A 13115-nucleotide genomic window follows, 5' to 3' on the forward strand; every position below is an offset into this window, starting at 1 on the left:
GCTGTCTGAGCATTCTATGACAAAAGATACCCTTTCCTCCAAAGTTCTTATAGTTCTGGTATTTTATCACCGCAACAGAAACCCTAAGACAGTCAGCACTGCGTTTATGCTAATATTGAGGAAGTGACAGAAGAGGCCAGGCAGGGATGATGAAGAACCTCGTATATGGTCCTAAAAATTTCAGATTCCATCCCCAGAAATGTAGATAAAATTTGAATTTATTAAAATCTGACTTTAAAATCAAAATAGAAAATAAATATTAGAAGAGAGAAAGCCCAGTGTGTAAAGAATTGCAGTAGAAGAGGCAGTCTTGACGCAGTACTATAAGAGGAGACTGCTCATTCATTTCCCAGCTACCCAGACCTGAATAATCACACAGAAACCATATTAATTAAAACACTTCTTGGCCTATTAGTTCAGAATTCTTATTAACTAACTCTTACATCTTAAATTAGTCCATTTCAATTAATATATGTATAAGCACAAGGCTGTGGCTTACTGGTAAGGGTCCAGCAGGAGTCTTTCTCCTTTGGTGGCTACATGGCATCTCTCTGGCTCTACCTACTCTCTCTATAGATCTCTTCCAGTCTGGCTATATTATGACCTGCTAAAGGCCAAAATAGCTTCTTTATTAACCAATGATAATAAAATATATTCATAGCATACAGAGGAGAATTCCAAATCATCTCCCCTTTCCTGTCTAAATTAAAAGAAGGTTTTAACTTTAACATAGTAAAATTTGACAAGCAAAGCAAGTATCAAGAAAGAATTACAATTGCAATATTTGGTCCATTTATATTTGGCAAATTAAGGAAAATATTTTATCATTTATTCTATTTTTGTGAGTCTAAAATTTTATATCTAATTTATCTTTTATCATAACTATGGAAAATTATAACTACATGTCTTCATATTGAGCCTACAGGCCCATAGTCTCCAGCAGAATTTTCCATGAAGACCTGTTCTGTCTTGTAATAGCAAAGTTCATCAGTTGCTTTCTTCTGTGTCCTGCAGAATGTCTAGCAGGCTCTTTCATGGGACAGGAACCCTGAAGGACTGTCTCACCTTCTTTAGGCAAGTTTAGCAGTCATTTTTCTGTGGGTCCTACATGTTCAGTTCATAAAGCATACCATTAAGGAGTCCAGGCAAGAACATTTTCTTTTCCAAATGGCTAGTCTTGTCACATTGAAGGCAAATTCCTTAATGAGTTTCTTCAATGCCCATCAATCTCTCTGAAGTAATTACTGCTTCCAGAAGCAGACATACCTCATTGCCATGAAAAGTCCTAAGTTCTTAAAACATTTTAAATGCCATATACTGTAGGTATTTGAAAGGGTTGAAGAATACCTATCCATCTCAAATATATCTCTGCATATCTGGAAAACCCAATTAACATGACTGCACAAGTTTGACTATTATAAATGACTATCTATTATTTGTATTTCTTTTATTAAATGAGTTGTACTTCTTTTGTTAAATGAGTTGTATTTATTTTATTAAATGAGTTGCACAAATCTTGAACAAGAGAGGAAATACATATACACAGTATAACAGCATCAACCTTAAATTTCTATCAATAGACCAAGATCCATACCATGCAAAGTATTTATCTCTTTATTATATCCTCATTTTTTATATAAATTGACTGTGACCATTAATCACTTAAAATTAACCCCTTTAAATGAAAACAATCATTTATAAACAATATTTGGGAATTTGGGCATAATTTTTAGAATTCTTCCTACTGATTGGAGGTGCTGTTAATCAGGTCCTTCATAAAGAATCCTGTGTGGTAGGTCCATCATAGCCAGCAGTCCTGAAGGTGTTGCAGATGTTGAACCACCTAGGCCATAACTTTAGGGGGTCTTATTTGATCAAACCATATTAGCCTGGAAGGGATCCACAGGTTCCCATCTTCTGTGGAAATAAAAGCAGAACCTCTTTTCCAAAGCAACATACCTTAGACTCAAATTTTGAAGTCAAGACACCTTTAAATATATATGTTGGTTTATCTCAGCAGTCCCCACAATCAAATGTCTCTCTGGAGTCAAAATAATTCAAAGAAACACAATAGTATACATAATCCAGACTCTCAGTATTTTTCATCTTTACGTGGCTTTTTTAAAATTACTTTTCTCTTTTAATCTATGTTTGTCTGTACTCTTTTATATTACTTTTACTGCCTCTTTAAAGATTTTGTTTCTTTTTTTAATTGTCTACACTCTTTTTCTTCTCTCTCCCAAGCCTATGTACATTTATCCAACACTGTGACCTATTCAGAAGTCTTTTTTATTTGAATCTGTCTTTATTGCATATCTCTAATCATTTTCTGACCAGGGGTGCTTTTTTAAAAAATGCTAAGTGTATGTGGCTAGAATCAATGTTTGTTCCACCCAGTGCAACATGGCAGAGGAATGTTCACCACTTCTGTGAGCCATGCACACAGCCCCATCTCCAAGGACACAGTGGGTCTATGTCATGCCATTAAGCAACTTGTGACTCATTACTCACAAACTCCATTTAAGTGAAGGCCCTCCCAAAAGAGCCAGAGATCATTCTGCTATCACTAAGCAGAAAGCTGGATCTAAAAGAAGCTGTGCAATTTTTTGCTGCTAACACTGAGTCTGGAAGACATTTTTTAAAGAAGTCGCACCTCTCTTTGCTGTCAGCAAACAGAGTCTATATTTAAAATGCAGCTACCAAGAAACTGTATTTGATGTTGTTCTTTTGTGTCTAGAGTTCCTTCCCAAGCTCTCTGAGTTTTTATGTGGATTTAGTTGACTCACATTTAGGCTGAGTCAGAGAAATACCATGTAGTCACTGAAGGAGAAAGATGCTCACTGGACCGTTCCCAGTAAGCCACATCCTCATGCTGATACACAGGTCAATAAAAAAGGGTTAAATTAAGATGTAAGAGTTAGTTAAAAAGAAGCCTGAGCTAATAGGCCAAACACTATTATAATTAATATGGTTTCTGTGTTATTATTTGGGTCTAGGTAGTTGAGAAAAGAACTATCAGTCTCTGCTTACATAGTAGGTCTAAGAAGTCAGGTTCAGTGTATTCACAAGACATAATTAGCAAACTTTGGTAGCTAATTGGAAGTGAGACATAAAAAAGACAAGAAATTTTTAAATTGTTCACCAACTTCCGAACAGTTGTTCCAAACCAAACTGAGTGACCATCTTTATGGCGTGCTTAGAGGTTGTTGGCATGCTGCACTTCCTGGACATATCTAACTCTTGTATTTTGTAGAAAGCTTTTTCACATCTAATGAGATGATCATGTGGTTTTATTTTGTTTGCTTATGTGGTGAATTATGTTGACAAATTTTTGTAAGTTGAACCATCTTTATATCTCTGGGATGAAGCCAACTTGATTATGGTGGTTCTGATGTGTTCTCAGATTCAATTTGTCAGTATTTTATTTAGTATTTTTGCATCAATATTCATGAGTGACATTGGTCTATAATTCTCTTTCTTAGTAATGTCATTCTGTGGTTTGGGTATCAGGGTAATTGTAACATTGTTGGTGGGAATGCAAGCTGGTACAACCCCTTTGGCTGTCAGTGTGTCAGTGTGGTGATTTCTCAGAAAATTAGGAAACAACCTTTCTCAAGACCCAGTACTACCGTACTACCACTTTTGTGTATATCCAAAGGATGCTCAATCATGCCACAAGGACATGTGCTCAACTATGTTCATAGCAGCTTTGTTTGTCGTAGCCAGAAACTGGAAACAAACTAATTGCCCCTTGACTGAAGAATGGATAAAGAAAATGTTATACATTTACACAATGTAGTACTACACAGCAGAAAAAAAATAACAACATCTTGAATTTTGCAGACAAATGGATAGAGCTAGAAAACATAATTTTGAGTGAGGTAACCCAGATACAGAAAGACAATTATCACATGTAGTCACTCATAAGTGGTTTTTAAACATAAAGCAAAGAAAACCAGTCCACAAATCACAATCCCAGAGAACCTAGACAACAATGAGGACCCTAAGAGAGATATACATAGATCTAATCTACATGGGAAGTAGAAAAAGACAAGATCTCCTGAGTAAATTGGGAGTGTGGGGACCTTGGGAGAGGGCTGAAGGGGAGGGAGCAGAGAAAAATGTAGAGCTCAGTAAAAATCAATTTAAAAAAAAAAAACAAAAATAGTGAAAAGAGAGCTGGGAAGAAAGGTCAGTGGAAGGGTGCTTGCCCAGTTGGTGCATGGTCTTATGTTCAATCTCCACTATACCAACAAAACTAAGCAAAAACTTTTCAAATATCAGTCAATATTCTCACAGACTTTCTACTGTTATTAAACTCTTCAAAAGCTGTACTGGCAAAATTTTCACAACATTGTTTTCAGATTCTTTTCATCAATAATTTTTGCATTTTAATTAATACTGTTGTGTTTATCCACAACATATTTATATATATATATATATGTGTGTGTGTGTGTGTGTGTATACATATATATATATATATATATATGTGTGTATATGTGTGTGTGTATACACACACAAAAGAACATATGAACAGTTTCAGTAGCCCCCGAGTCCATTTTTGAGGTACTGAAGCTGATCTTTATGCTTCAGAAAATGAAGGCTGAGGTAGTGGTGTGAAGTATGCTCAGCTAAGTAGCTTGGGTCAAGGTACAGAGTGGCTGAGTATGTCTTGGTTCTGGTTCTGCAAAGTGGTTAGCAGAAGTCCTTATTGCTTTAAGGGAGCAATCCAGTTCCTGACAATGACTCCTTCTCCAGGTCAGTCTCATCATCTAGGTAATTTCTGGTGTAGGAGGTTCTTCTTTCTATGTCTTGCTTTCATTGGTCAAATAAAGAAACTGCCTTGGCCTTTTGAAGGGCAGAAACTTATGTAGCTAGCCGGGCAGCCATGACGATAAGCAGGCCTGACCTCATACTACAAATGTCCTTAGTGGGTAGCCTGGGACAGCCCTCTATTATTTCAGAGTTGTTGTGTTTCACTATCATACATATGTCTATCAATCAGTTTTGTTCCTGGAACCCAAGGTGACTTAAAGTTTAAGAGAGTGGCTAGAAATCTTTAGGGGCTTGGTGGGGAGAGGGGTACACATTCTGAAACGGGTTATTTGTAAGGGCTTGTAGCAAGATGCCTAAAGGAGATAGATGCAAGTAAAGGCAGAGATTCCAGGCTCCGGTCGTGCCTTGAGTTTTGTACAAAAGTCATTGGTTTCTAACAACAGCAGTCTCCAAGTTCATGTTATAGTCAATTGAAGATTCAAAAAATAATATGTGGCAAGGACAGTCGGTAGCCCATCCCAATAGATGTCAACTGCTGTCGTGTGGTATCCAGTTTACAACTGTGTTGAGTGTGGCTCATCTCTTACATGAAGAAGTGCTTAAAATGTTTATGTTCATCACTGAGAGGCTGCGGATTTGATCTAGGAGAATTTTTGACCTGCTGTTCATTTAGCCACTCTTCTTGACAGCTGCGATTAACCAGTAGGTAGGGAAAAGAATTTTAGGAGACAGGCATTGCCAGAAAATTAAAATCCTCTTTGGCTTCTACTCAACATCATTTTAAATTATTAGTCAGACAATCACCCCAGTTTCTCAGATGTCTGTAATTATGTCCCTAAAACTTTCATTACTCTGTCTCTCTGGGATCAAATGTACAAGATATTGTCTGATTCCCTGAAGACTGTAAGTGGGTGTCCAACAGTTCAACAGTTCAGCTCTGACACTAATACTCCTCAAGATAGCACTGGATCCCACAAGTGTAAGGGCTCAGTCCCACAGGAGTCCTTTACTCCAGTAGACAAGTCCAAGATCAGAACCCGTACTGTCTTTCCAACTGACAGACTCTAAGTGTGCTCTCCTCAGGTTGTTAGAATGTGACACACATATATGTCACCAACATTTATGAGTTCATAGTATACTCTATAAATGAACACCCAGATGAAGAGGTCCTTAGGGAAGCCAGGAAGGGGTATGGGTCCAGGATCTTCTGTCCTGGGAGTTAGAGTGTGCCAGCCTTCTAGGAGGTGAATGCATTCACCAATCCAGGAACTCCAGATCTCAAGGATCCAGAGTTTTTCATGGAGTTCAATTTGTGGCATTTATCCCTTCATTTATCAGAGTAGACATGGGGTGGGGGTTTAAAGGTCTGTCCTTTCAGCACTTACAGCTTCCATGGGCTCTAAGTTCAAGGGTGGCCTGGGTAATATAAGACATATCCAAGAGCAGTCAAGAAAGCCAATCCTAGATCATCCCTTGAGCATAAACTGCCACAGAGGAAATTCCCTGGGTTTTAGGTACTAGGGTGCAAGGCAAGACAGGTTACTATAGCACAGCCCCTTCGCCTGAGTTAACTTTGATACTCCAGACAGTAGACACACCCTCTTCAGAGACTCAAATGCTTCTTCTAAATTTAGTGATCTGTCTCCCCTTATACCTAAAGTGATTGACAAATAAGCTAACTAGTCACAAGATTTTGTCTCTGTTTGATACACAGAGGTTCCTTAATTTTCTTATTAGAAATTTCACAGAGAAATATTGTTTGTTCACCATACTGGATATAAATCCTGGTTTCCAAGCTAGACAAGTACTTCAGTGTAGAAATATATGCTCAGGTTTTTTTAATTCAACCAAGATCTAATTATCTTACCCAGGCTGCTCTTGAACTTGCCGTCCTCCTGCTTCAGCCTCCTGAGTAATGGAGATTCCAAGTCTGTTGCATCAGGACCAGTTCACAAAGGCATTTATATTGGAATTCCTTGTGATGAAAAGGCTGAATAAATCATGTTTGCTCCACCCTTACCATGACTTGCATAAATGACAGAAATAATCATGCGTGACATAAAAAGTGTTTGGTGGGCTTATACTAGTAGGAGATAGCTTGTTGTTGAATGAACAAGCTGTAGTTTGGTTTCACTCCAGATCTCCAGGCTGCTTCTGTCTTAAAAACACAGAAGGCAAAAAATCTATCTCCATTCAGTTACAGTAAATGATGGACATTATGACTGAGGTCAGTTTAACCTCCTCTCAATATGCTGTTTAAATAATAAGGACCAAGTCCAAGGCTCTGCATTTCCTATTTGAAGGCAGTAGCTCTCAGAAGGAAATGAAATACGAAAGAATAGTGCTTCTTGACGACACGACGTGCTCCTAAAGCCCATTGCTCTGAATTTATGGTCTTCAACACGTGCTGTGCTCCGCAAGCTGTTCAACATTTTCAGCCCAGGCCTGAAATATCTTAATTTTAATGGCAAAAACTTCACAGTTACTCATGAAAACCACACCCTAGCTCTATGGGTTCAGCCAGATAATTATTTTCTAACATTTGAAAAGGATTTTCCACATGTGTATAGGGTGAGTAAATTGCACAAGGGTATATTATTTTAACCTATATACCGACGATACAGCTAAAGCATGAAGATATGTTTTAGAGTCAAAGCATCCCTATGAGGCACATCAGGAATTCTGCCAGTATCATCTTCTACATTGTAATATTCAACCAGTTTCCGGAGCCTTTAAACTGCTGAAACTATTTACAATGAAAAGGCACCATCATTCCTGTATTCATATGTGGTCCAAATGTCCAAAGCTGCTCAGAGAACCAAAGTTCAAGGCCATTCCCAGCAGCCCACAACTGTGGCTTAAATTTTAATAGAAAAAAATTATTTCATTATTTTTAACCTTCGTGTATATGTTTATAAGTGTGAGCATATATGCACTTGAATATAAGTGCCTGTAGAAGTCAGAAGAGGGTGCCAGACATAACAGAGTCGGAGATGCAGGTTGTCCCATATGTCATCCTGGGACCCCAACTCTGATCTTCTACAAGAGCATCAAATGCTCTTAACTGAAGTGAATCTCTCCAGCCCATAAGTATGTTTTTATAGTAGAATAAAAATAGACCAGAGAAAGGAATTGCCTGAATGTTATACATACTTACAACTCAGTGTGTACAGATACATATCTACTATTATGATATGCCTCCTATAGGCTCAGATGTTTGAATACTCAGTCCCTCGTTGTTGGTGGTGTTTGGGAGGTTTGGGAGTATGGCCATGCAGAAGGAAGTTTATCCCTGTGGAAGGTCGTTCCTTTCAGCTCTCCCTGCTTCCTGCTTTCAGTTCAAGATGTGAACTCTCAACTAGCTACTCTAGCATCCATGCTGGTCACTTCCCTACCATGATGGTCTCTTTTCCCTCTACAATAGGAGCCCAGAGAAATGTGCCTGCTATAAGTTGCCTTTGTCGTGGTGTTTTATCACAGCAATAGAAAAGTAATCAATACTTACAAAGTGGCCTATTCAATGTCCTAAAAACTCACTGTGTTTCATTTATTTATTCCCGCCACCCATTTGTCCTTGGAAACACCAATATATTCATTGTTTTTATGGTTATACCTTTTCCAGAATGTTAAATAGTTGGAATCATACAATGCACCTTGTCAGACTGACTTCTTTCTCTTAATGATACACATTAGTTCTCCATCCTATGAGACATAGCTGGTACAATGGTTGGGATAGAAGTAATTTTAAACAAAATAAACAATAAAAATAAACAATAAGGAGAGAGAGAGAGAAAGAGAGAGAGAGTAGTTTGGAGGAGAGGGCTGCGTCCCACGCCCAGCTAGCTTAACCCCAAAATAATCACACAGAAATTGTACTAATTAAATTACTGCCTGTGCTAATCTGTGTAGCACCATGAGGTAGTGGCTTCCCAGGAAAGATTTTTAACCTACGTCCATCTCAGGCAGGAGCTTCATGGTATCTGCCACACTTCCCTTCTTTTTAGCATTCTGTTCTGTCTACTCCGCCCACCTAAGGGCTGCCCTATCAAAAGGCCAAGACAGTCTCTTTACTCAACCAATGAAAACAACACAAAAACAGAAGAACCTCCTACACACACACACACACACACACACACACACACAGAGAGAGAGAGAGAGAGAGAGAGAGAGAGAGAGAGAGAGAACAAAAGATTTCTATTCATCTTTGTTCATGTTTTGATTTATATTTCAATGTTGAATAATATTCCACCTTAGGAATATACTAGAGTTCATTTATTCACCTACTGAAAGACAATGTGATCATGTCTCTGTTCAAATGAGCAGAGCTACCACAAACATTCCTTTGAGCATGTATGAAGGAGTGTGATTATTGGTTCATGTGCAAGGATGGACTTGGTTTTCTGAGAAACTGCCACTGTCCTCCAAGGTGGCCATGGTGTTTTATGGGCCTGCCTGCCATGTTCCTCATGCTTCAGTGCACAGCATCTGGTGCCATGGGTTTTCAATGTTGATCACTCTAATAACTATGTAATGGAACTATTCCAGTTGTTTTTATTGCCCATTCTTGAGTGACATGTTGTTGAATGTCTTTTCACATGCTTGTCATCTGTGTATCTTCTTTAGTGAAGTGACTTTTTAGGTCACTGGCTTCATTGTAGTGGTTGTTGTTTGCTTCATTTTCTTTAGTTTGGTGATTGTTTCTGTAGTGCTTTATATTAAACTTGCGAACTTCCGCATTCTCGGCAAGTGTTCTACCACCCAGCTACACCTTTCACATTCTCAGCAAGTACTCTACTACCCAGCTACGCCTTTCAGTTCCTCAATCCAGCTACTGATATAGGAGAGTCTTTTATCTATCGGTTGCTCTCATTGGTTAATTAATAAAGAAAACTGCTTGGCCTGATAGGTCAGAACATAGGTAGGCGGGGAAGACAGAACAGACTGCTGGGAGGAAGAAGGCAGTGAGACAGACGCTGTAGCTCTCCTCTCCAAGATGGACGCAGGTTAAGATCCTTCCTGGTAAGCCAGCACCTCATGGTGCTACACACATTAATAGAAATGGGTTAATCAAGATGTGAGAGTTAGCCAATAAGAGGCTGGAACTAATGGGTCAAGCAGTATTTAAAAAAATACAATTTGTATGTTGTTATTTCGGGTGTAAAGCTAGCCATGCGTGAGCCAGGCAGGAATGCAGCCCGCCACTCCTTCTACAAGCTACTCATTGTGTTTTGTCATCGAGTTTTACTTGGTTGCTTTTTTTTATGTTTTGTGTATGCATATATGCATGCTTGAATGTATGTAGGTGCACATGAGTATATGGTTGTGCCTTGGGAGCATGCAAAGGTTGATGTGATGTGGCCTGTCCTACTGGATTGCTCTCACTTTGCATACTAAGGCAAGGTCTCTTGCTGAACCTGGTGCTTACCTCTTGACTGATATGGCTAGCCTGTTTTCTCTAGGACTCGCTATCTCTGCTGGGATTTCAGGCAGGTTCTTGTGTCCACCCAGTTTTTATGGGTGCTGGAAATTCAAGCTCAAGTCTTCACTCGTGTACAGCAAAGATGTTACTCTCTGAGCTGCAGAATGGGTCAGGAGACTTTTCCTCAATCGGAGTGCTGAGTGACTGCCTTGCACCATGGTGGCATAGGCCTGAAAATTCAGAGGTGAGAAGGTATAGGCAGCTTACATGGGGGGTAGGGCTTGTGGCTCATATAATTGAGAAAAGGAGGAGGGCCCTTGAAGGAAAAAGTCATAAATTCAAGCAAAAGTGCAAATATTTATTTAAAATTTAAAAAGAAAGCATTACAAATGCTATGATGCTAAAAGATAGTATCAATATTTCTTTTTTTTTTTTTCCAGAGTTTGGCTTTATTTTGCAGTACAGAAATCATTTGGAGCCATTTTGAGACAGACATCATTGAAATCAAGGCTCTGTCAAATCAATACTGCATTGCAGCTTGGTCCATTGAAGAAGCCATACCTGGGATAAAAGGTGCTTCTATATTTTACCTGCTTACCGTAAGATTCCTTTCCCCTTCTCAGCAATTGTAGTAGGTTAAAATACCACATACTAGCTTCTTCCAAACAACTCGCTAAGTCTGAATGAAGTTTGGTTAGAAGTTTATGCCCACATAAAACATGTGGGTCAACTATTTGGGCCCTGCTTTAATACTTGAGAAAACATTTAGTTTTCTCAAACAAAAGGATATTCAATTTAGACTTCCAATATCAGGATGGCACAAAATGTATAGATCCAGCTCTTGAGCAGAGGCACACAATTGCAAAGGTTACACTGATTAAAAGATACAAGTACTGTATCAAGTTCTCTATCAGTATCAATATTTGTTTAGATCGGCTCCTTCACTAGAAAAAAGCCTGTCTGGTTAAACTGAACAGAACCAACCAATTCTGACTAGCCAGCCATTCCATGAAAACAAGTTAATACATGATATTAGAAAAGTGAAGGGGAGAAGTATTCACTGGTATAGCACTCTTCAATCTCCATTTTGATCATAAAAGCAGGGCTTACAATATTGATTTCATACAATATACATTATTTGCCAAATTTTGTTTGTCCTAATTACATAATATGTACTGCTGTTAGTCTTCTCCATAAATGTCATTCTTCTTGCGCTTCATTTCTTCAAAGTCAAACTCAGATCCTGTCATTCTCTTATAGATATCTTTAATGTCATCACAGGTTGTCTCAAAGTGAGTGGTAGCATCATATGCACGGGAAATAAAGATCTGGCTCTCTGATCCCAAATCTTTAGGTACAAAGAGGTCACTGATGCTGACAAATTTCTGTTCAATTGGTTCCAAGAGCTCCAAAGCTGGTCTGATTTCTTTCTCTGGTTCCTTGGTCTCCACAGTTGTACTTACAATGGCAATATATTTGCCCTGTGCTGCCACATTGTGTGCAAAGGAGATCATACAAACATAGATATCTGACTTGCGGTTGACTTGGTTCTGTGGAATGATGATCTGGCAGGAATTGGCATCATTGGTGTTCTTGATAGGGTGGCTAAGGATACAAATCACTCTGATTACCTGACCCACTTTTTCAACCCGATCTTTTACATAGCTGGGGTCGCAGATGAGCTGCTTACAGCGAGCAATCTCTCCTTCAGATTTTACACCAACCACTTTTCCATTTTGCACAATGATTTCTTCAATTGGTTTATTCAACATGTAGGTACCTCCATATATAGCACTTAACCTTGCAAATCCTTGCGGCAATTCTCCAAGGCCATAGAGTGGATACAGGTATGGGCTTTTACCGTATCTTGCCAAAGACTCACTGTAAAGTTTAATTCTATTAATGGTATCACAACACGGCTGATCCAAGTAGTCATCTGTTCTGTACAGTGCAAGAGAATGGCCTGTAAAGTCTGTAACATCTTGGCCCAAATCAAACTTCTTATACACATCTCTCATTGAGGTCTTCTTAGGATCAACACCCTCAAAAGTTCTAGGATCTTTTTCATCAAAGTTGGCAACATAAACTAGGAATTTCCTGAAGCGGCGTTTTTCAAATAGTCCCATTAAGCTAGATGCCAGGGCTTCTGCTTCAGTGGAAGGAACCTTGTAGATTTTCCCCCCCTTATACACAAAGCTCCCTTCAATCACTTTGAAATCCATATAGCGAGTGACCTCCGTGTAAAGCAGCATCTTCACCAACTGACCATTGGCCATAAGGAACTTGGGAATTAAGTCAACATTCCAGTCTCGTCCTCTCCCCATTGATGCTGGTGGTTGTCCTGGTAACTTAAATCTTTTGTATAAATCTTCCAGTGGTGTTATTGATGCACTTTCTCCTCCATAGTACGGGTTCTGGTCCATGTGAAGAACCTTCTTTCCATTCACTGACATTATCCCTGACAGGATACATTCTGTCAGGCCGGTGCCCAGCACAATCACATCGTATTCCTCATTCATGGCGGGGGAAGGAGCGCACGCAGGGGCTCTAGGCCACCGTAGAGAAAGAAATGAGAAGTCTGGCCGCTCTGGCCCCCGAGAAAAAGGGAAGACTCGAGGAGAGGAAAAGCGAAGCTGACTAGGAGGCGAGGCCGGCCGCCACCTCAACGGGAAGAGAAGAGCCGGGCAGGGAGGGAGGGGTAGTATCAATATTTCTAAATCTAGGAATGCTGCATTTGGATAAAGCACCTGTTATGTTTCTGCTCCACTTTTCCACATTTTTTGTCTGGTGTCTTCACAGCCTTTCCAGTAGAAGTGTGTTCTACTTCAACACACTATTTTTACAAAAGAAATAGGAATATAATTAGGTATTCCCACTAATGTTCTTGGTCAAATTTTTAGATTATTATTGGTAATTTGGA

General features: G+C 39.2%; 1 pseudogene; it reads right to left on the reverse strand.

The window, feature by feature from the left end:
- Positions 1–10614: 10614 nt before the first annotated feature.
- Positions 10615–12855, reverse strand: LOC148120310 (rab GDP dissociation inhibitor beta pseudogene; annotated as a pseudogene).
- Between the last annotated feature and the right edge of the window lie 260 nt (positions 12856–13115).

This window comes from Myodes glareolus, chromosome 11 (assembly GCF_982192425.1).
Source record: "Myodes glareolus chromosome 11, mMyoGla1.1, whole genome shotgun sequence".
In the NCBI taxonomy this organism is placed as follows: domain Eukaryota; kingdom Metazoa; phylum Chordata; class Mammalia; order Rodentia; family Cricetidae; genus Myodes; species Myodes glareolus.